This window comes from Nycticebus coucang, chromosome 12 (assembly GCF_027406575.1).
Source record: "Nycticebus coucang isolate mNycCou1 chromosome 12, mNycCou1.pri, whole genome shotgun sequence".
NCBI classification, from domain to species: Eukaryota; Metazoa; Chordata; class Mammalia; order Primates; family Lorisidae; genus Nycticebus; species Nycticebus coucang.
In genome coordinates, this window is record NC_069791.1 from 64296562 (window position 1) to 64318491 (window position 21930).

At 43.0% G+C, this 21930-nt stretch overlaps 1 protein-coding gene across 2 annotated transcripts in view; it reads right to left on the bottom strand.

Annotated features, from left to right (window-relative positions):
* CARD11 (caspase recruitment domain family member 11) overlaps positions 1–21930 on the bottom strand; it is a 115127-nt gene that overhangs the window by 90192 nt on the left and 3005 nt on the right. The window contains exon 1 of one of the 2 annotated variants that reach the window (XM_053557162.1): positions 19664–19758. The exons of the other annotated variant lie outside the window; for it this stretch is intronic. The gene's annotated coding sequence lies outside the window, so the exon portion shown is untranslated. Of the gene's footprint in view, positions 1–19663; positions 19759–21930 lie in introns of those variants that run through there. 2 annotated transcript variants of the gene reach the window in all.

Sequence of the window (21930 nt, forward strand, 5' to 3'; positions counted from 1 at the left end):
ACTGAATCTGCGGCTGGTAGGCATAAGTAATTGTTATTATTATCATCTGCTTATTTCATTCATGTGAGTGGCAAAAATTTCAAGCTACATGACATAAAGAGTCAGCAAGGGTACAAAGAAGAAAGTACTCTCACAATTGTTTTGCTGGGAAAATAAATTGGTCTGGCCAGCTTTGCAAGCAATTTGGCAACACCCATTAACACACACAGTCACACTCACCCTACACGAGGTGCTATGATGTGAGTGTTTGTGCTTCCCCAGTCCATACTAACCCCAAGGTAATGGTATTAGAAGGTGAGGTATTCTACTTCCCCTTTGGGAGTGGATTAGGTCATGAGGGCAGAACCGTCATGATGGGGTTATAAATAATAATATATTATGTTAAAAAAGAGGTGTCAGAAAGATGTCCCTAAGAGGCCCCTTGACCCTTCTACTGTGGGAAGACATAGCCACACGGCCTCATCTCTGACAAAGTGGGCACTCGTCAGACACTTGGTCTTGAACTTCTCAGCCTCCAGAACTGTGAGAAATAAATGTTTGTTGTTTATAGCTGCCCAGTTTGTGATATTTTGTTATAGCAGCACCAATAGACTAAGACACCTAGCAATCCCATGTTGGCGCCTAACCCGGAGAAACATTCACCCCTCTGCACCAGGAACCAAACAAAGGAGAACAGAAGACTGGCAGCCAGCCCAAGTGTCCGTCAACAGGGAACACGGAAGGTGTTTTTACACAGCGGGATACTTCACAGCTGTTCCTAAGAATGAAGCAGAGCTTGTATGAACATGGAAAGATCTCTAAGACGTATTTTTAAGTGAAGAAAACAAGTTGCAGAACAGTAAGTATGGAATGATGCTACTTAGGAAAACAATAACCACAAAACTCAAGCCGTGTTTCTGTAGTTACATACACATGCCTGGGAAGAGCTCTGGGAAGCAACACACCAAACTGACAGCATTGGTGGGGCTTAAGGGGAACACACTGGGATCACTGCTATGTGTGTAAAGGAAGACTTAACAGCTTTGTCTGTATCATTTGAAAATTTTAAAAAATGTTTTCATGTATGATTTTTAGAACAAAACAAACAAAATATAAAACAAATCCCCAATCTCCGGCTACTTCATAGTCCTGAGAGTAAAGTGTCCAGGTCATATGCTACCCTGTTTGACCGAAAATAAGACATCCTCCGAAAATAAGACCTACTTACAGGAAAAATAAGACGTCCCCTGAAAATAAGACCTAGCGCATCTTTGGGAGCACACCTTAAAATAAGATACTGTCTTATTTTCGGGAAAACAGGGTATGTGTTAGGAGAGGAAGGCCACATCTCAGCTTTGCATCCACTCTGCCTGGCAGGTTTTCAGATAGATATTCACACCAGAGCACAAAATCCATAGGATCCTTTCCAATTTACCCAGGACAACTCTAGTGTATGCTATTACCTTGGTTTAATTATTGATAGAGACTCTCAAGAGTTCCTTTAATTGATTTAAAGGAGCTCCCCTGCACCCACCAAAAGAAAACCCCCAAACCAACTTAAGTATAAATCTCACATAACAGGTACAAGATCTGTTTACTGAAAACTATAAAACACTAATGAAAGAAATCAAAGAAGATCTAAATAAATTCTTGCCAACCAATCTATAGATTTAACTCAATTACAATGAAAGTCACAGCAGGATTTGTTTTCTTACAGATATAGACAAGGTGATTTCAAAACTTATGTGGAAAGGCAAAACAAGTAGGCTAGTCAAAACAACTTTGAAAATCTGATTTTAAGATTTACTGTAAAGCTAAAGTAGTCAACAGAGTGTGGCATTGGGGAAGGGATAGACACACAGGCCAAAGGAATGGTACAGAATGCAGAAATAAGCCACAGAAACAGCCAACTGACAAAGCTTCAAAGGCAACCCAGTGGAGGAAGCATCGTCTTTTCAATGAATGTTGCTAAAGCAATTGGGTCTTCTAATTCACAAAAAGGACCTCAACAAATACCTGCACCTTGTACAAAAGTGAGTTCAAGATAGATCACGTGCTTAAATAGAAAACAGAGTTACAAAACTTTTAGAAGACAACATAAGAGAAAATGTTTGTGATAATGGGTTTCACAAGAAGATCATAGATACAACACCAAAAGCATAGTCCACGAAAGCAAAAAAAATCAAGTTAGAAATGAAAATTAAAAACTTTGCTCTGCAAAAGACACTGTTAAAAGAATGGAAAGACAAGCTACAGATTGGGAGAAAATATGTGCATCTCACAAATCTGACAAAAGACGTGTAACCAGAATATATAAAGAGCTCTCAAAAGTCAGTAATAGGCCTGGTGTGGTGGTTTACACCTGTGATACTAGCACTTTGGGAAGCTGAGGGAGGAGGATCTCTTGAGCCCCGAAGGTTGAGGTTGCAGTGAACTATGATTATGGGACTGCCCTTCAAGCCTGGGTGATAGAGTGCGATATTGTCTCAAAAAAAAAAAAAAAAATCCAGTACTAAGAAAACAACTAATGTGAAAATAAAGAAATGACTTGAACAAAAAGGCTATGTGGATAATAAGTAAGCACATGAGAAGACATTATATACCATTAGCTATTAGGGAAATGCAAATTAAACCCATGATGAGATGCCACAACACAACTATTAGCATGGTTAAAATAAAGACAAAATATGGACAAAACCAAGTACTGGGGAAGATATAAGCCTCTTCCAGCATCTCCTAATAGCACCTGCTAGTAGACTGCAAAATGGTACCTATGTCCTCCATGGAAAAAAGTTTGGCAGTTTTATAAAATTAAGCAATCCCACTCCTGGGTATTTGCCCTAGAGAAACGAAAACATCTTCACACAAAAGCCCGTACCCTAATGTTTATAACAGCTCTATACATAATCTTTCAAACTGGAAGCAACCCAGATGTCCACTAACAGGTGAATAGACAGAAATGGTACATCCATACAATAGAATATTAATCAATAATATAAAGGAACAAACTGCTGAAAAATAACAAGGTTGAATGTCAAAGGCATTATGCTGAATGCAGTCTTGAAAGGCTGCATACTGTGTGACTCCACTGATATCACATCCTTGAAAAGAGAAAACTATAGTCAGAGCACAACAGCAGTTGCCAGGGTTGAGGTGAAAGGTGGATGTACCGCAAACAACTCCCTGGTAATGAAGCTATTCTGAATCCGGATTGTGGGGACAATTAAATGAATCCATATATATGTTAAAATTCATAGAACTATACACCACAGGGAGCTAATTTTCTGAATGTTGATTAAAATAGAAAGTGTACTGGTTTGGACAATAAATTGTATGGTCACCCAACTTATGCAGGGAGAAGGCCAAGTCGGTGATTAATATGAAAACCCAAAAAAGGACAGTGGAGGGAAATGGAATTGCAAATACCAATAATGACTAGCCTTGTCAGCTGACACTGTGCTAGGCGTGGCCCTAAGTGTCTCACTACCTATATCTTATTTAAACCCATCAGAGAGATACCAGCATTATACACATTTCACAGACAAGGAACTGGACTCTAGAGAAGTTGGTGATTTGCCACCAGCACAGAGCTCCTCTTGGTAGAGGCCAGATTTAAACCCAAACTGTCCAGCTCCAAAGTCCAAAGATGTAACCACTAAGTTAGGCTGCTTCTGTCCACTGCTATGCTGGAAAGCGAAAGACTGAAATAAGACATAAGGGAAGGACTGCTGAACAAAGGAGGGAAGGAGGCTTAGAGTCTGGCCTTCCACACCTGAACAGCTATCGCCTGGGAGCAGGTGTCATCTGCCTGGGCCACTTGTCCCTGTCAGGTGCCACTTGTCATACATCAAGGTTCTCAAGTAGGGGACTGTCAGGGACACTCTATAGAGGATTCTTGCATCTCCTCCTGATCTGGATTAGAGTCCCTTCTGGCTTTAAGAGCCCACGATTTCTTACTTTTTATCAAAATGAAAGTCTCATAACACCACATTAACCCTTTCAAGTGTAGACCTTGAGTACCTTTAAATGTACTAACTAAACCATCACCTTTACCCAAGACATTTTCACCACCCCAAAGAAGACTCACTAAGTAGTCACTCCTCAGTCTGGCCCCCTCCCCCAGGACGGCTCATATGGAATCAGACGCCATATGCCTTAGAGGCCTGACTTCTCTCACTGAGCATAAATAAGGTTTACAAGGGCAAGTCTCCCTACCCCCAGAGGGTGCATGTGTCAGTATTTCATTCCCTCTGACGACTGAATAATAGTCCACTGTTTGGATTCACCACATTTTGTTCATCCGTTCACCTGTTGCCTAGTTACTTCCAGCTTTTGGTTATTGTGAATGTTGCTGCTGGGAACACTCATGTGCAAGGATTTATTAGAACCCCTGGTTTCAATCCTCATGGGCGCACACCCAGGGGGGCTCCCTGGGTCACATGGCCATTCTCTGTTTAACTTTTTTGGAGCTGACAGGACTGTTTTCCACAGTGGCTACACTATTTTTTATTCACCTGATGATTTCTTTTTAAATCACAAAACACAACAGAAATTCAGAGAAGGGAGCAAGGGTGACAGAGAAAACAGCCAGAAAAGGCTTCCCTGGACTTTAACAGGCGTGAAGAAGTGTGGGATTTGCCAGGTATGCAAGGAACAGGACAGACCAGGCCTGTGGCTGGTCAATAGAGCTGGGCTAGCGCTTGTATGTTTGGTCTGCTTGGTGTGGGGGATGTGAAGACCTTTATCTAGAGGCTGGCCCTGCGTGCAGAGCCTGATCTACTTCTCTATCACCTGCACGAGGCTCCTTCTCCCATAGCTGTGTCCTGGGGAATGTACTGTCAGATGTAAAGGGTGAAAGGGCCTGTCAGCCTGGCAATGAGGTCACTCTGTTCCTGACCCTCTGGTGTCGAGGCAAGGCACCTGGCGCCATTGTTGTCATCCACTTCTGACTGTCATAAAAGAGATGTGCCGAGTGGGGAAGATACCAAACTAGATTTAACATGCAATTGAAGCAGGGAACCAGCCAGCTCCTGCTTCTTCTCTCTCTGACTTTAAAATGAACTCCCAGAAGCTCCCATGGTGGGTCGGGCAGAGCTAATTTAAAAAAAATTAACTCAGCACTGTGCCCACAAAGGTGCTCAATAATGGCAGGGAATGACAGCAGCGGTGGTGAGGGCACAGACTTAACTGCAAACCCTCCAGTGCGGCTCTGGAGACCCGAGGCTGTATGTGCCAAAGAAAAATCTCCGCTAAGCCCCAGAAGCCTGCACTGCAGGCAGCAGGGAAACTGAGTGTCATGCACACAGGGTTTCTGCCAGCCAGGGGAGGGTCTGGCTCTTGTCCTGTGGATTTGGGACATGGAAGCAGGGAGTCACATGGGAGAAGGGTGGAGTGGTCAGGAAGCCCCCCCACCCCCTCAGCATTGGTGTCCTGGGGCTGCAGATGGGGTGGTTGGGAGAGTGACATTACTCCTCACAGTCCTGGAAAGGGGAAGTCCAAGGTCCGGGCGTCAGCAGGGCTAGCTTCTCCTGAGACTTCTCTCCTTGGCTTGTAGATGGCCACCTTCCCCCGTGTCCTCATCCCTCTGCATGTGTCCATGTCCATAAGGACACCAGACACATGGGATTAGGACTCATCCTAAAGATTTCATTTAACTTAATCACCTCTTTAAATACCCTGTCTCCAAATATGGTCACATTCTGATGGGCTAGGGATTAAGAGTTAAATATATGGATTGAAGAGGGGGACACAATTCTGTCTGTAACACCCCTGCAGGAGCTTTGGCCATGGAGTGGCCATCAGGCCTGCCCTCTCCTCACCCAGGTAACTCGGGCCCGCAGCACTTCCAGGCTCTCATTCCAGTAAGAAAATGTGTTGAGACCCTTAAGACTGCAGCAGTAGGCACTTGCCCACTGCAGGTAGCATCCAAGAATCCCACAGCACCTCAGTGGAAATATAGGAGATGCGTCCAGTTGGCAGGTAAGTGGTGGTCCTGGAGAACCGAGTGCTGAGTGAGTATCTCCATCTTCCACTGGTAAAAACAGGATGCAGCATCAGCGGGATGTGGCAAGCCAGGCAGTGAAGTGCTGCTCTGCCTCTCAGGGATGGGCCGCCCAGCTCACGCTGCCTGAGATTGAGAGGAACACCTCAACCTGTGGAGCTGTGAGTGCCTTGGAGGAAGGCAGCTTCGTGGTGCCCTTGTTCTACATTTCTTCCTACATCAGTCCTGGGTCCCACTGCAGTTCCTGGGGCTTTGTCTGACATTGTCATCACCAGGACCAAGGCTGGCAGTGAGGGTGGCCAAGTGAGAGCCCCAATGGACATGTGTGGCCAGCAGAGACTCATGGCCAAGAAAGAATACAGCAGAGCCATCACCAGACACATGAAGAGAGAGGGAGGGCAGGGGATGCCTACTCCTCTCCAACCATCACCACGTCTCTGGCAACCATGAGATGACCCCAAACACTGAGAGCTTTAACTGAATCCCAGGTCCCGGTGAAACAAAGTTCTGGGATTTTCACCAGAAGTCCATGTATTTGACCTGAAAATAATTCTATGCTCCTGTAACTATATATATTTTACATTGGATGCTCAGAAATCTACTTTTTGCCCTCAAAGGCTGTGTCCTGCTCTCCAGAATGTTCTCCCAGATCCAGACCGGGAACCTCTTAAGGGCAGGGACTATTTTGTACTATTTTTGCATTTCTTTGGAACACATTAGGATCACTTTGGAGCTTTAAAAAAAAAAAAAAAAAAAAAAACATGCTCAGGGTCCCGTCCCAAATAATGAAGTAATTATCTGTGGTGGGGCAGGGCAGTGGTCATGCTAACCTGCAGCCAGGCTGTAAACCAATTCCCCAAGAAGGGTCCAAATGAGGGGAGCAAGAATGTGAGGAGATGCAGGGGAAGAAGATAGGGGCCCTGTGAAACTTATATACTGAGCAGACCCTTTCCACATGGCCTGGGCATGGGCTCTTCTAAAAGTGATGGGAAAGTCCGGATGGGGCATTTCTAATGCATGGCTTAAGGAGGTCAGTGCTGTGGGTCTGAGGACACACTTGGAGGAGTAATAAAAAGGGCACCAGCAGCAAAGGGTTCAGCAAATACAGAGAGGATGAAAACTTACATACAATGCTTTTGGCTGGATTTCTAGTTACGTGCACACACAAATTTCTCCCTACTCACTCCTGAAACGGCACCAATTTACCAGTTAAAGAATGAAACACATGTGTGGATGTGTGTGTCTTCACACAGAAATAAAGAATGGAGAAGACTTCAATATATGAGAGATGGCAACAATATTTTGGAAGATGAAAAGCAAACAGAGACCACCATGTCTGGGGAGACTCTTGCTATGATCTGAATGTTTATATCCTCCCCAAATTCATATGCTGAAATCTTCACCCCTAAGGTGATGATTTTTGGAGGTGGGGTCTTTGGGAGATGATGAGGGTGGAGCCCTTACAAATGGGATTAGTGTCCTTATAATGAGTCCCAGAGAGCCTCTTTCCCCTCTGCTATGTGTAGACAAGCCAGGTAGTGGCCCTCACCAGACACTGAATCTTGATTTTGGACTTCTTAGCCTCCAGAACTGTAAGAAGTAAGTGTTTGTTGTTTGCAAGTCACTCTGTCCACAGCATTTTGATACAGCTGCGTGAATGGCATAAGACAACTACACAGTCTCAAAAACACTTTCACCATCACATATCATATCTAAAATGCTAGATGAAATATTTTGTCATAAAACAGTTACTAAAGATTCCCTTAGAGCCTAAAAGTGAAACTGAGCAGGAGCTAGAAAAATCAGGGAGTGATCACTGAGACTGCAGCTGCCCTGAAGACTTCCTGATGCAGAAGGGGGAGTTAGACCAGAGACTCACACATAGCATATGGAACTCCTCCAGAGCCAGACCCTCAAAGAAATGACAAACTATGAAACCCACACATGGAGATAGTGAGGAGTCTTGTCTGTCTTGGTTTCAGCTCTGAGCAGAAGGGAAAGTATCTGCTCTTAACTTGTGGCCACCAGTTTCCTGCAGTTTTAGAATCTTAGTTCATCCAACTTCATGGGCCAAAAAGCACTAAGCTAAGCATGTAGTTTAAATCACCTTGCACTCTTGTACCACTGGTGGGAATATAATTTAGACGATGATATTGGAAAAGTTTTTGTCATCATTATAGAAGAACATGCCAATATCCTGTGGTCCCTGATTCCCTTCCCAGGTAGGAGACTGAACAGCAAAGCATAACATGTTCACATAGGACATGTCCAAGAAGGTCCCAGAAGCACTGCTCATAATCATCACTCCCAAGTGGAAACCATCCAAGTGCTCAGCAGCCATAGAACAGATAAACAAATTGAATACTAGGCAGCAAGGCAAATGGACACTACAGCTACATGCAGCTACGTGGATGGATCTCACAGATGTATGTCACGTGAAAGAGAACAGAGACAAAGAAAGAACACAGACTAGATGATTCTATTTATGTGAAAACAGGCAAAACTACTCTATGTCCCAGTTAGTGGTAATTTCTAAAATTCCATTCTTTTTCTCTTTATGTGCACACTTAGAGTATACTTCCTTTGCAGTCAGGCTGTGGCCATAGTTATGACTAAGTTTGTTTCAAGGCAGCGTGTGCAAAAGTGATCTGTTTTGCTTCTAGGCCTGGTCCATGATAAATCTCCCATGTGTGTGCCTTTGCACACTTTCTCCTTCTGCTGCCTGGATGCAAACAGCACCATGGCCTGAGGATATGCTGAAGAGCATGATGAAAAGAAACTGGGTTCCATCCTGAATGAGTGGAGGGGAGCCATCCTTCTGACCTAGAAATCCATCTTGGAAATTACATGAGAAAAAAATACACACTGGCTGTTCTTAAGACATTGCTATTTTGGTGTGTATTTGTTATATAGTATAGCCTACCCTAACTAATATGCAATGGAATTAAAATAGCTTGATACTGACCTCTGGTTTTAGCTAGGATATCACCCTTACAAAAAAAAATTAGACAAACTGAAAAATAACAATTTACAAGTTCTTTCTGACCAGAGAACTAAGATCACAGGGCAAGCTGCCACCTTTAAAAACTTGAAAGTCTGGGACATGTAGAGAGCTGTGTATGTGGAGCAGAAACCACTAGCACCATAAACTGGCAAGAACACTTATGTGCTAATTTTGATCAATTGCTGGAGGCTGAGTGTGGACTGGTGCGAGAGGGAAAAACTCAGGGTGGGAGACACAATCTTAGGGGCCACTGCACTTCTGTAGGCTTGCCCTCCAGGAGCCCCACTAGCTTCGCACTGTGAGAATCCCAGAAAAGGCCTCTGGTGGCTCTTGCAGAGTGAGGGGAACATTCACAATTCTGAAATACGCCCAGAGCCTTTTCTATAACAAAGTCTTATTCTCCAAGGGGGAGGACTTTGCCAGAACTCTATCAGAAGCCCTATTCTACCTGAAGTGGGTGTGTGTGGGGGGGAAATCCTCCCCTCTACTGACCCTTCTAGCCTTCTTGTCTCACTTGGGGGTGGGGAGACAGAGTCAATAGGGGTCAAGGTCAAGGAAATATATCCAGAATATTGCAGCAGGAAAGAGAGTAGGGGGTGGGGAGAGCTTCATTACTAGAAAATGTTTTTTTTTTTTTTTTTTTTTTTTGTAGAGACAGAGTTTCACTTTATGGCCCTCGGTAGAGTGCCATGGCATCACACAGCTCACAGCAACCTCCAACTCCTGGGCTTAAGCGATTCTCTTGCCACAGCCAGGCCCACCAAAAGACTGAAATTTAATCATAGATTATAGAGTATTTCCCCTCCCCACACTTGACCTCTACACCAACAGGGCTGCAGTATAATACCAAGGGATAATAGTTGTAAGAGCTGCAACACAGACTTGCGGTAGGGAGGAGTACACAGGGGAGCCCAAGGTTAAGGGAGAAGACAAAAACAAGAATACTGAATACTAGAGGAATTTGAAGCTTCTAGTGCCTCTAAATACAACAGACATCAATTAGAACCTAAATCTTAGCAAGGTTAACATAAATCCTCACACTAAAGGCCTATTTACTTCAGTTCCTATTACCCAATACAGCATGTATGGCTAGCAACAAAAATGTACAAGGTTTACTAAAAGGCAAAAAAACCCCACACTCTGAAAAGACAGTGATTTTTAGAACCAGATTCAGATATGACACAGACGCTGAATATGTTGAGGACTCTAATGGTAAAACAGGTAAATAGTATATAAGAACAGGTGAGTAAAACAAGCAGATAAATGGGAACTCTAAGAAGGAATCAAAAGGACATGATAGAAATAAAACAGAATAGAAATGAAGAATGCCTTACATGAGTTCATCAGTAGCCTGAACATGCTAAGGAAAGAATCAGTGAATCTGAATACAGTCAACGTGACTTCCCAAATTGAAATGCAGAGAAAAGAGAACAACAACAACAAAAAAATCAGAATATAACATCCAAGAAGTATCAGATAAGAGGGAAATTGTAGTATATACATACTTGAATGTAGAGTACACAGAGGGAAAAGGAAAAGAAAAACAAGCAAAAGAAATGTTTGAAGTAATAATGGCCAAGAATGTTCCAAAGTCAGTGACACAGATCCAAGAAGTTCAGAGAACACCAAAAGCAGGATAAATATCAAAAATACACATGGGCATATTATATCCAAACTGCAGAAAAGCAAAGATGAAGAGCAAATCTTGAAAGAAGCCACGGGGGAAAAACACCTTCCCTATAAAGGAATAATGATAAGAATTACTGCAGACTTCTCATTGCAAACAGTGGACTTCTTGCTGCAAACTTCTCACTGCAAATTAAAGAAGAACCCCACCAACTTACAACAGAATTCAGTTCTTGATGGATAAATAAAAACCTTAAATAAACAAAAAACTAAGGGATTTCATAACCAGCAAACTTGCTCTGTAAGAGCAAGGCAGAAGGTAAATGTTATAAAGAAAGGAAGAATATTAGAGAAAGAATAAATAAAAGTAAAATAAGACCTTCTACTTTTCTTATTCTTAATTGATCCAAAGATAACTGCTTTTTTAAAGTAATAATGGCACATGGCTAAGTGGAATGATTGGCAGGCATCTCACAGGGTCAAGCCTGAGGGATTGGAAAAGCTGTCACGAGGCACCTTCACCACATGTGAAACAGTAGAGTGTTATCTGAAGGTGAATTTTAGTTAAAAATGTATTTTCTTAACTCTAGGGCAACCACTAAAAAAATTTAAAAAGAAGTATAATTGATATTCTAAGAGAGAACATAAAATGAAATCATAAAATGCTCTATTAAAACCCTAGAAGGCAGAAAATGGCTCAGGTGGGGGGATAGTTTGGTATTTGTTTAAAGAAAGGCAGGTAGATTTAGGAACAAAACAGAACTCAGATTTAAAACCATGGTTATTTAAAAATCTGCTATGTAAAGAGACTTGGAATTGCAGGTCAGTGGAGAGAGGATGGTGCAGGATGTCCCTTTGGAAGTAAGTTTAATTAGATGTCTTCCACAAACTTTTAGCATAAATAAATTCCATGTACTATAATGTGAAATCTTATTGCTAGTCTTCTTTATTATGTAATATGTAGATACACATGCACACACAGAGAGAGATGGCACCTAATTTATGATGGTTCCACTTACAAATTTTTCACTTTATAATGGTGCGAAAGCCATAGGCACTCAATGGAAACTGTACTCCATGTCCTCACTCGCACAGCCATTCTGCATTTCACTTTCAGTACAGTATTCAATAACTTGGATGAGATATCCAACACTTTATTATAAAAGAAGCTTGTGTTAGACGATATTGCCCAGCTTAGGCTAATGTAAGTGTTCTGAGCACATTTAAGGTAGGCCAGGCTAAGCTGCAATGTTTGGCAGGTTAGGGACATTAAGTGCATTTTTGACTTAGGATATTTTTAACTTATAATGGGTTTACCAGGGATGATGCCCTATTGTAAGTCGAGAAGTATTTGCATATTCTTTTGTTTGAAAATTTTAAGAAATTTAATTTGTAGTTTAATATATTTACAGACTTAAGAGTAGATGTTAAGGATGAACCCTGAGTGCCTAACTGGAAGCACCCGGCAATGCAGGAGGTTGGTGTGCAGGGTAGGGCTAAGACCGGATGATCCGTGGAGGATGTGTCAAAGGAACAGTTAAGCCCTCAGATTCCTTCCCCGGCCCTGGCAGGAGAAGGAATGTTTATTTTCTAGAAAATACTGAGGGTGGGGCCATGCCTGTGGCTCAAAGGGCTAGTGCTCTGGCTCCATATGCCAGAGGTGGCAGGTTCAAACCCAGCTCTGGCCAAAATCTGATAAAAAAAAAAAAAAGAAAATACTGAGGGTGGGTGGGAGGGGCAGGGGACAACTGTTACGATGATTAAGGCGCCATCCAGAAGGGCAGCTGATTAAAATGTGGGATGGCTGGCTCATCAGTGGAAGGGGCTAAATGGGGGACTGCTGTGTTTCATTAGAAGGTGTGTGGTAGTATGTGACACTTTAAACCAATCACATATATTATTTAGATAAAAATAAAAGTTAAACTTAAAAAGAAAAAGAAAACAACTTCCATGACAACCCCAAATTAAGGTCTCTTCTGGGCTTGGTCATTGGGCTGGCTTTCTTCATTGTGGTCCAGAACACAGGCCAGAAAGCAGCCTCCCCAGAAGTTCCCAGTCTTGCCAGGAGCAAACTTTGCCCCTGAAATTCACAGGTCATAATGCCCTGCTATGACATCAGTGGGGCCAGGCCTCACAAAGAAAAAGTGTTTGGTCCAGGGAATGAAGGGTGTTCCTGTAATGACTTCACAATTTCTTTCCAACTTAGCCCTTCTCTTTTTTTCCCCCTCTAAACTCAATAATCTATCATTTACCTTGGACTTGCTTCAGGCTATGCTATTTATAACAATAGAAACGGTATTTTTGGCTTGTCATCTTTCTCCAAAGGAGCTCTGTCTCTAAATCTTTAATGTGCTTACACAGTATCTGGAAACATTTTTAAAATGCAGATTCTAATTCATTAGGTCTGGGGGAGGGGCCTGAGAGTCTGCATTTCCAGCCAGCTCCCAGTTGAGAATGCTACTGCTGATCTATGGACCACACTCAGAGTAGCAAAGGGACATGTGGAAAGTTTCTGTGGTGATGAAAGCACTCTATATCTTGATTGTGGTTACATGGGTAAATACATTAATCAAAACTCACTGAGAAAAAAAAGAAAAAAAAAACTGAGTTTACTGTATGTAAATTATGCCTCAATAAGTTTATTTTAAAGGAAAAAATCCATTCTGGATGAATTATAGAAGTAATTGTGAAAGATGAAACAATAAAGCTTTATTTTTAAAAAATTTTTTGTAGACATAGGGTCTTGCTATTGCCCAGGCTAGTTTTGAACTCCTGGTCTCAAGCAGTCCTCCTGCCTTGGCCTCCCCAAATGCTGGGATTATAGGTGTGAGCCATCATGGCCAGCATAATAAAACTTTTGGAAGGAAACATAAACTTTGGGATAGGCAAATCTTTCTTAAACAGGACCCAAAGGAAAAACAAACAAACATGCACGTGTGGATTGGACTACGTTGAAATTAAAAACTTAATTAATAGATTATTAAGAGAATGACAAAGCAAGCTACAAACTGAAGAAAGATATCTATAGTATATATATCTCACAAAGGACTCATATCTATCATATAAAAATACTATTACAATTCAATAAGACAAAGACAAATCAATAGAAAAAATGGGCAAAACATCTGAACAGCACTTTGCAGAGGAGGCTATCCAAAATGGCCAATAAACACATGAAAAGGCTTTTGACTTAGTCCTAAGTGAAATGCAAATTAAAGCCACAATTTATTTGTTTTGACTAAACACCCACCAGAATGGCTAAAATAGAGACAGACAATATTGTGTGTGAGCCAGGATGTGGAGCAACTAGAACTCTCATCCATCACTAATGGGAACATAGATTGGAACATCTTTAGAAAACTATTTGGCGGCACAGTAGAATTTCCTTAGTTGACCTCCTCCCTACACTGACTACCTCCTTTAGTTGACCTTATTTTCATAGACCAGACCTGCACTGTATGTACTAAGGCCTAGCTCCATACGTTGACCACTGTTGTTTGTCACAGTCCCTTGGGTGGTCATCTTAAAGAGGTCCTACTGTATTTATTAAGGTAGAACATAAACATATTCTAGGATCCAGCAAATTCACTTTTGGGTAGAAAAAGACATGCTTCCAAAAGAAATGTGTGAGAATGCTCATAGCAGCGTTATTCATAACAGCCCCAAATTGGAAACAACTCAAATGTTCATCAGTAGTAGTATATATAAAATGTGGAATGTTCATAAAACGATTATTGGCAATAAATGAGATACTGCTACATGCAACAACATGGATGAAGATAGGGTTGCCAGATAAAATATAGGACACCCAATTAAATTTGTATTTTGAATAAAAAACAAGTAATTTCCTATGCAATATTTGGAGCAAGTTCCATTAAAAATTCCTATGATATTAGAAGTTATTATTACTAAATGACAATATCATTTTTTACCTGGTCATGTTCTGTTTCTAGAGCTGGCTGTCCCTGGGTGACATGAGTGAGCTCAATTTGTGAAAATCCACTGAGCATCACACTTAGGACTTGTGTGTGTCTCTTATATGTATGCTATACTTCAATGTAAAGTTTATCTAAAATAACAAAACTGTCTCTGGCTCGTGTCCCATTAAATGAAGACCTGCCTCTTGCCTTGAGGGTCCCATCTGTTGTCCTTGCTGCTGTCTGTGATCTCTGTAACCTGTACATACAACCTGGCTGGTAGCCCCGGCTCCGAACACCCACAGGACAGCATCTGCCCTCCTTGGCACAGCATCCCAGGGCTCTTGGGGCCCCTCCTATCCCCTACCATGTCCCCACATCTTTTTTTGGCACAGACACTAACCACACCTCACCAGCTTGGCACATGCTATTTCCTTTACTTCTCTGTCAGGCAAAAATCTATTTCTTTTCCCAGTCTCATCTCAGCTTCCCTGCTCTGGGAGGTCTTTTCTGACACCTTTAGGCAGACCTGTCTGTTTCTCTCCCTAAGGCCCGTCTTCATTTTATGCCTCCTTTATAGCGACTGCATCATCTGGCAACTGACTATTTATATGTCTGTCTCCTCCCCGGATGGCAGGCTTGTTGAGCAGGGGCCCTGTCTTTTTGTCTTTTTATCCCTAGCACCTAGCAGAGTATCTGCACAAGGTAGATGCGGCTAATGTGTTAAAGGAATGAAAGGTAATGATAGTAATGGGTGTTAATGGATGGAGATCAGACAAAAGAATAGAAAAAAGGGTTTTGCAAAGGGTCTACATTAAATTTTATCTACGTCACTCTGCTAATGAGAAGCAGGCAGCAACAACGCGGTGGGGCACTGATCACTAGCTTGTTGTGATGCCCACCCTGAGGGATGTGCTTGCTGGCGCTGGTAGGTAGTGTCTCATTTAATGACCTTCAAGAAGGATGCTGGTCTTATCTCCATGTCATAGAGGGGAAGAGAGGTGCAAAGAAGTTCAATGACTTGTCCAAAGCAGAATACACACTCATTACACTCTTTCTTCTGTGAATAACATGAGGTGTTGAATCACTAAATGCCTTCATGGAACAGCCAGGTCAACAGGGGAAGTGCCAGGTGCCCACTCTGCCCTGGGAAGCATTTTGACTCAGGCGACCTTCCTGGTATCTCAAATCAGTCTCCGTGGGTGGCCACCCCTTCTCCTCTGGAATGGCCCACTGGGAAGGAGTGACACCTTAAACACCTCAACATAGCATTCAGCCTGAGCCAGAGACTCTCAACTCCCATCTGAGATTTTCAGGTTTTAAACAAAACAAAAATCTGATTCACTATTTCCAGTCCTACAGGAAACTCAAGTCCTTTATTTATCTGCCACTAAAAGACAGAGAAAAAAAAAAAGGAAGAAAAGAAAAAAAACATCAAACTAGAAAAAACAAAAACCGCTTTATATCTTAGAAGGGTTTTGAATGCATCTCATTTCACACAGCACCAAACATCGTTCATGACAGAGGCTGCGGAATGAAGCCCAAAAGTAAAAGACAGAAGGAAATGAAATGCATTACAATAAAACACACACACTAATAAATAAGAGCCCAGGCAATGAATCCAACTCAGAATATACTACTGGTAAGAAGAAATGCCCCCAAAGCTTTGCTTAAACCAAATAATAGAAGAACAGATGGCTCCCCTGGGTCTCTGGGAAAAGTTAATACATACAGGAGGCTGCAAATAGAGGCTCTGTTAGGGATTTTGGCAGAAAACACAGGGCATTAACAATATTCAAGGTGAAAGAAAGAGGGCTTGTAGATTTAGGGACAGGGACATTTTCATCAGATAACAAAAACTGATATATCTGCAGGGCAAGCTGCAGGCATGTGCCCACTACAGAAATCAACCAGAGCTGTACCCGTGGCATTCCAGGGAGACCAACCACTCCCAACTGCCCAACTGGAGAATTAATTTAACTCCAGAGATTTGGATAATAGAGATAAATTCTTAACAGAGATAAAAATTTACTTTGGGAAGATTCTCCCCACCCCCCGTCCCATGGTGCCGAAGCATCATTACCCGGTGAGGACCATGGGTAGGAACTGGGAGCTCTGGGTTCCATTACGCAAGACCCACACTACTCATTAGCCGAGTGACCCTGAAAAAGACCTCCTGAATGCCACCTGCCCAGGGACCGTTAAAGATGCTGAGATCTTCCAAGCACAGAGGATCACATTCCATATGCAACATCTGTACCAATTCCCTTTCTCATCATCACCAGGGAAATCCAAATGGCTTTGTCTGCCACGGACACACAAAGCATACATTAATGGGAAGGCAGGGGCTCTCACCCAACCAGGAATCACAGCTAGAGAGGGCACTTAATAAAAATTAAACCTCCCCTATATATATAAAACGCAGTGTTATTTACAGCTCTGTTTTTCATCCACTTATCTCATATGCTCCTCAGAGCCGTGCTGTGCAGTAGCAAGGCAGGCATTATTTATCTCCATCTTGTTGGTGAAGAAACAAAATCTTGAGACAGTGAAGTGATTTGCTCAAGGTCATCAGGTCATCATGGATTTTTAAAGCTGAAGGGGCTCTTAGTCATGCCAGGCAAGGGTGGGGGGATGACAGACGGGAGCCGCCAGGCTTCAGTGGTCCGTTTCACACCCACAGCAAACATGGGCATCGATCACAGAAGCCTCTTCCTTGGACCCCAGATCCCCACATGTGCAAGCCACTGAGCTGATCTGAATGGCCCATATGATGAAATCCTTTACCATCCCAGTCCCATCTAATCTTCTCCCTGGACATGTCGGGAAACTGAATCCCAGGTGGGAAAGGGAACTTGTCCAAGACTGCACATTGGGTTAGTGGCCCCAGACCCAAATTGTCCCTTGCTGGACGGAATGGATTTTCCAGAGCACCCTGCTGTGCCCCGCCTGCTGCATGAAGAATCCCCATCAAAAGACACATCTGCAAGGCACAAGAATGACGCTCTTTGTGACCCAGCCAGAGCAAATAAGATTTTCTGTGTTGAACAAGTGGGCAAATTACCAAGAGAGAAGATACAGCTAGAGCCAGGTTCTTAAGTCTGAGCCACTAGCAGGATGGAAGAGGGGAGTTAGGGCTTCAACAATCATCAGTTTGATTTTGGATCCGTTATTATGTCCCGGTGGACATATCAAGACAGCTAGATATTAAAGCTGAAGATCAGGCAGGGAGTCTGGGCAGGAGGTATGAGCTTGGGAGTCATTGCCATATAGATGACCTTAAGCAAGGAGGCTTGATGAGACCACCCAGGGGAAGAGGCCCAGGGACTGAGCTCCACAGCCTGACCACTGCAACTTCAGAAGACAGGGATGCAGAGAAGAGAGGCTGGGAAGGAATGGCCAGTGAGGTGGGAGGAAAGCTAAGAGAGGAGTTGCCCCAAAGACAAACGAACCCGTATTTCAGAGGAGAGAACAACGGAGTGTATTAGATGCTGCTGAGAGGTCAAGGGCTGTAAGGAGAGACCAGACCACTGAACAAGGGGCATTAGGATCCTTGCTAAGCACTGTTTAAATTGAGAGCCAGAACAAAAGCCTGACTGAAAGGGTTTAAGATGAAAGGGGAGAAGAGGAACTGGGCAGCAAGTGTAGACAATGCTTCTCTGTAAAGGTGTCTCCCCAAATTCATATATTGAAGTCCTCACTCACAGTACCTGAGAATGTGACTATATTCGGAGACAGAGTCTTTAAAGAGGCAATTAAGGTAAAATTATACCATTGGGATGGGCCCTAATCTAATCCTTATAAAAAGAGGAAACTGGACACAGGAACAGAAGGAATACAGGGGAAGAAACCGGGTGAGGATTCAGTGAGAAGACAGCTGTCTGCAAACCAAAGAGAGAGTCTCATGTCTGCTGTTGAAGCCTCCTCGTCTGCAACGTTTTGTTGTCGTCTGGCAACCTTAGCAAATTAGTACAAAAGGGTGCAGAGAAATGCAGCAATAGCTAGAGGGGGATGTAAAATCCAGACAGGTTTGTTTGTTGGTTTTAAAAAGGGGTGAAATTGCAGTTTATCTGATGGGAATGATCCCTGTGGAGAGGCAATAAAAAATCAGTGATGCTGCAGAGAAAGGAAGCAATTGTTGCAGAAGTGTCTTTGGTTGAGGAGGCGAGGGGGGCTCTGGTTCCTGGCAGGGTGGGCATGGGCAGGTGGACAGAGTACTGTCTCAGGGACAGGGCAGGGGTGAAGGAGGCTGGGCCACTTTCCAGAGCTTCTCAGGCCCAGTGAGTCTGACTGCCACGAGACATATGAGGTTGGGTTCACAAAAAGTATTTTAAAATTACAAAATTATATAAAATTTGGGAAAACAGATTGACCTGTTCCTCGCAAACAGCCTTCTAATTGTGCTGGGGCTGTACTGTGGCCTTTCCTAGCTGGAACAGTCAGAGAAAAGCACCCTGTCTTTACTGGGCCACATTCCTCACCAATCTGACACCTCCTCAAACTCAGAACCGTCAGAACAGGGCTTTGTAAAAGAATGTCACTTCAAAAGACTTTTCAAAGATCAAGAAGTCTCACAAGGGATCAGGGATCCCACCACACCTCTATTTACCTGCAAACAGGGATCACTGTCGCTTCCAGAGGTGCTGAGGAGGTTAACAAGTTGGTTTTTCAAAAGCATTTGAGACCTGAAGACAGGAGGGTTGGGGAGAATGATGAGGGATCATTATTATTCAACTGAGCGTTTCCCCCTTAACAAACTATACTCGAAGCCATTTAAAAATCGGCCATTTCTACTCAGAAGACTTCAGTGGCTCACATAATCCTTATGAAGAAGCTGGACAAGGGCACTAATGTCAATAAAACAAAGTTTTACTTCGCACCAACATGCATTCACCAAAATAACAATTTACTAAGCCCCAAATAACACTGGCACACGGCTTCTGGTAGCCCTTGGATTTAAATAAAGGGGCCATCACCACATGAGTTGTACAAGAATGTTCACAGCACTTTTCTTCAAAATAGCTCTAAACTGCAACCAACACAAATACCTACCAAATGGCAGAGTGGACAAATAAATGCTGGTAAATGGGTATGACCCAATACAAGTGGGGCGCCGCTACCAACAAATGTAATTACCTACAGCTGCAGACGACACGGGTGCGTTTCGCAGGCGAAGCTGAGTAACAGAAGCTGGAGATGAAAAAGAACAGATGACCCACTCCGGAAGTCCCAGGACAGGTGATGCTGACAGATGCTGGAAGAGTTCTTGGGGGGAAGACATGAGACCCCCAGGGACCTACAAAAGACCAACACCGTGACCCGGGTGATTGGCTCCAGGGGTGTATGTGAAAACTCATCGAAGTGTACTCTTAAGACTGTACTCTGTGTGTGTTACAGTGTCATAAAAAAATCCTTCAACGGGAGCAGGGAGGCCTGTGATTTCTAACACTGCCCTCTCCCTGGGATGCAGCTGAGATTGGAACTCACTACAAAAAGAGGCAAATGTATTTCAAGTCGGGATTAGGACTCCATTACACATGCACAGAGGGTGCCCCAAATATGTATTCACATTTTAAGAAAGGAAAAAACTGTATTAAAATTGTGATTTTCCAGTCACGTTTCACTTCTGCAATTATAAGAGATACAAGATACAATACAGAAGATAACAAAAGTTATTGGTATATATTGAGTATTACACTTTTAATAGTTTTCTTCCTTTCTTAAAATGTGTATACATTTTGGGGGCACTCTCTGCATATATTTCAATTCTTCCCCTTCAACCACTGAGCTCCCCCTTCCCAGAGGTCACTACTATGAAGTATTTACTTATGGGCACTAGAGTTTTCTTCCTCAAACTCTCCGTGTGCCCACATAGACACCCTCATTCTCAGCAAGGGCTTCACAGAACCCCATCTCAAGGACAGACCTTGCTCTTGAGGGTCATTTACACCCTTTTGAGCATCTTTCTATAACAAATAATAGACATTCCTACAATGAACATCTGTGTGCAAAAATGTTTGCACACTTTCACAAGTATATATATATATACGCTTATATATAAGATTGTTTCTTAGAAGCAGAATTCTCATACCAGAGAGTTTATTCATTATAATGCTGGCAAATATTGTAAAACTGACAGCATGTAAGAATCCCTGATTCCCCCTCCCTTGCTGCTGTTAGGTTTTATCAGACCTTTTGATCTTTGCCAAAAAATAACGACTTTGTTGTATTACTTTACATTGATTTAATTCTAAATAAAACATATTGATTGTCCTGTTCATAGTCTGTGTGCTTGTAACCATTTTTCCACTGGGGTGAATTCTCTAATTTTGGGGTCTGAAAATTCTTAGCAAGGGCCTAGTCTTGCACTGGACACTCATTCCTGGACAGAGCTGAATAGCTTCGACACAGACCATCTAGCTCCAAATATGTACTATTTGGACCATTCAAGAAAAGACTTCCTTATTCCTGTGTCTGATTGGTTTACAAGAGTTTTTTGTAAATCAGGGAAATAGCTCTTTGCCACATATATTCTGTTTTGCATTTAACTCATCACTCTCTGCTCTCCCACCTTCAAAATAACCAAGTCAGAAGTAAAATTTAAAGAGCAGATGCCCTCAGAGCTCTTGAACACATGCAGGATGCCTGGAAACACTTTGGCCTACCTTAATTTAGGGGTGATACTTTTGTACCCATTTTACATATGTGTCTATTGAGGCTCAAAGCCATCAGGGGACTTTGCTGAGGTCACACAGAGAGGAACTGGACAGTGCCCAGTTGTCAGAGAGGACAGTTGTCAGAATCAGGACAGTCACCCTGTCTACTTGGCTCCAAGTCTGTAGATCTTTTCAACAGAGCATCTTGTCTCTTAATGAAGGAGAGTCGTCCCAGGGGAAAGTAAAGTCCTGGTGGGTATCGCCTATGACACCACCAGGGTCAGTCAGGTTCATGGGAGAGAGTATGCGGCAGCCCCGTCCCTGCTGCTGCCACATTTGTGACTAAAGACTGCACCTTCCCAAGTCTGACAGGGACAGGAAAGAAGATTACATGCTAGAAACAGAAACCACACAGAGGAGGCTGGAGCTTTCTTTGGGGGTACTGCACCCCCTTTGGCTCCCACACTGTGAGGAACCCACAGAAGTATGGCTCCAGCTGAGCCAAGAGGACCAGAACATTTTGGTGGAAGGGATGTCTTGGGGGAGCCAGAGAGAAAGGAGTGAGAGCCGAGCACAGGACCAGGAGGAGATCTTTTATTACCCCCTGGCACCAGGCCACAGATGCCTATTACACAAATGTGACAGAGACCATTATAATCTCTGAGCCCTTGAACAAATCACAACCCAAAAGGTTACCCTCCTGAAAATAATCACCTCATTAAACCACTGACCCGGAGAGAAGAATTT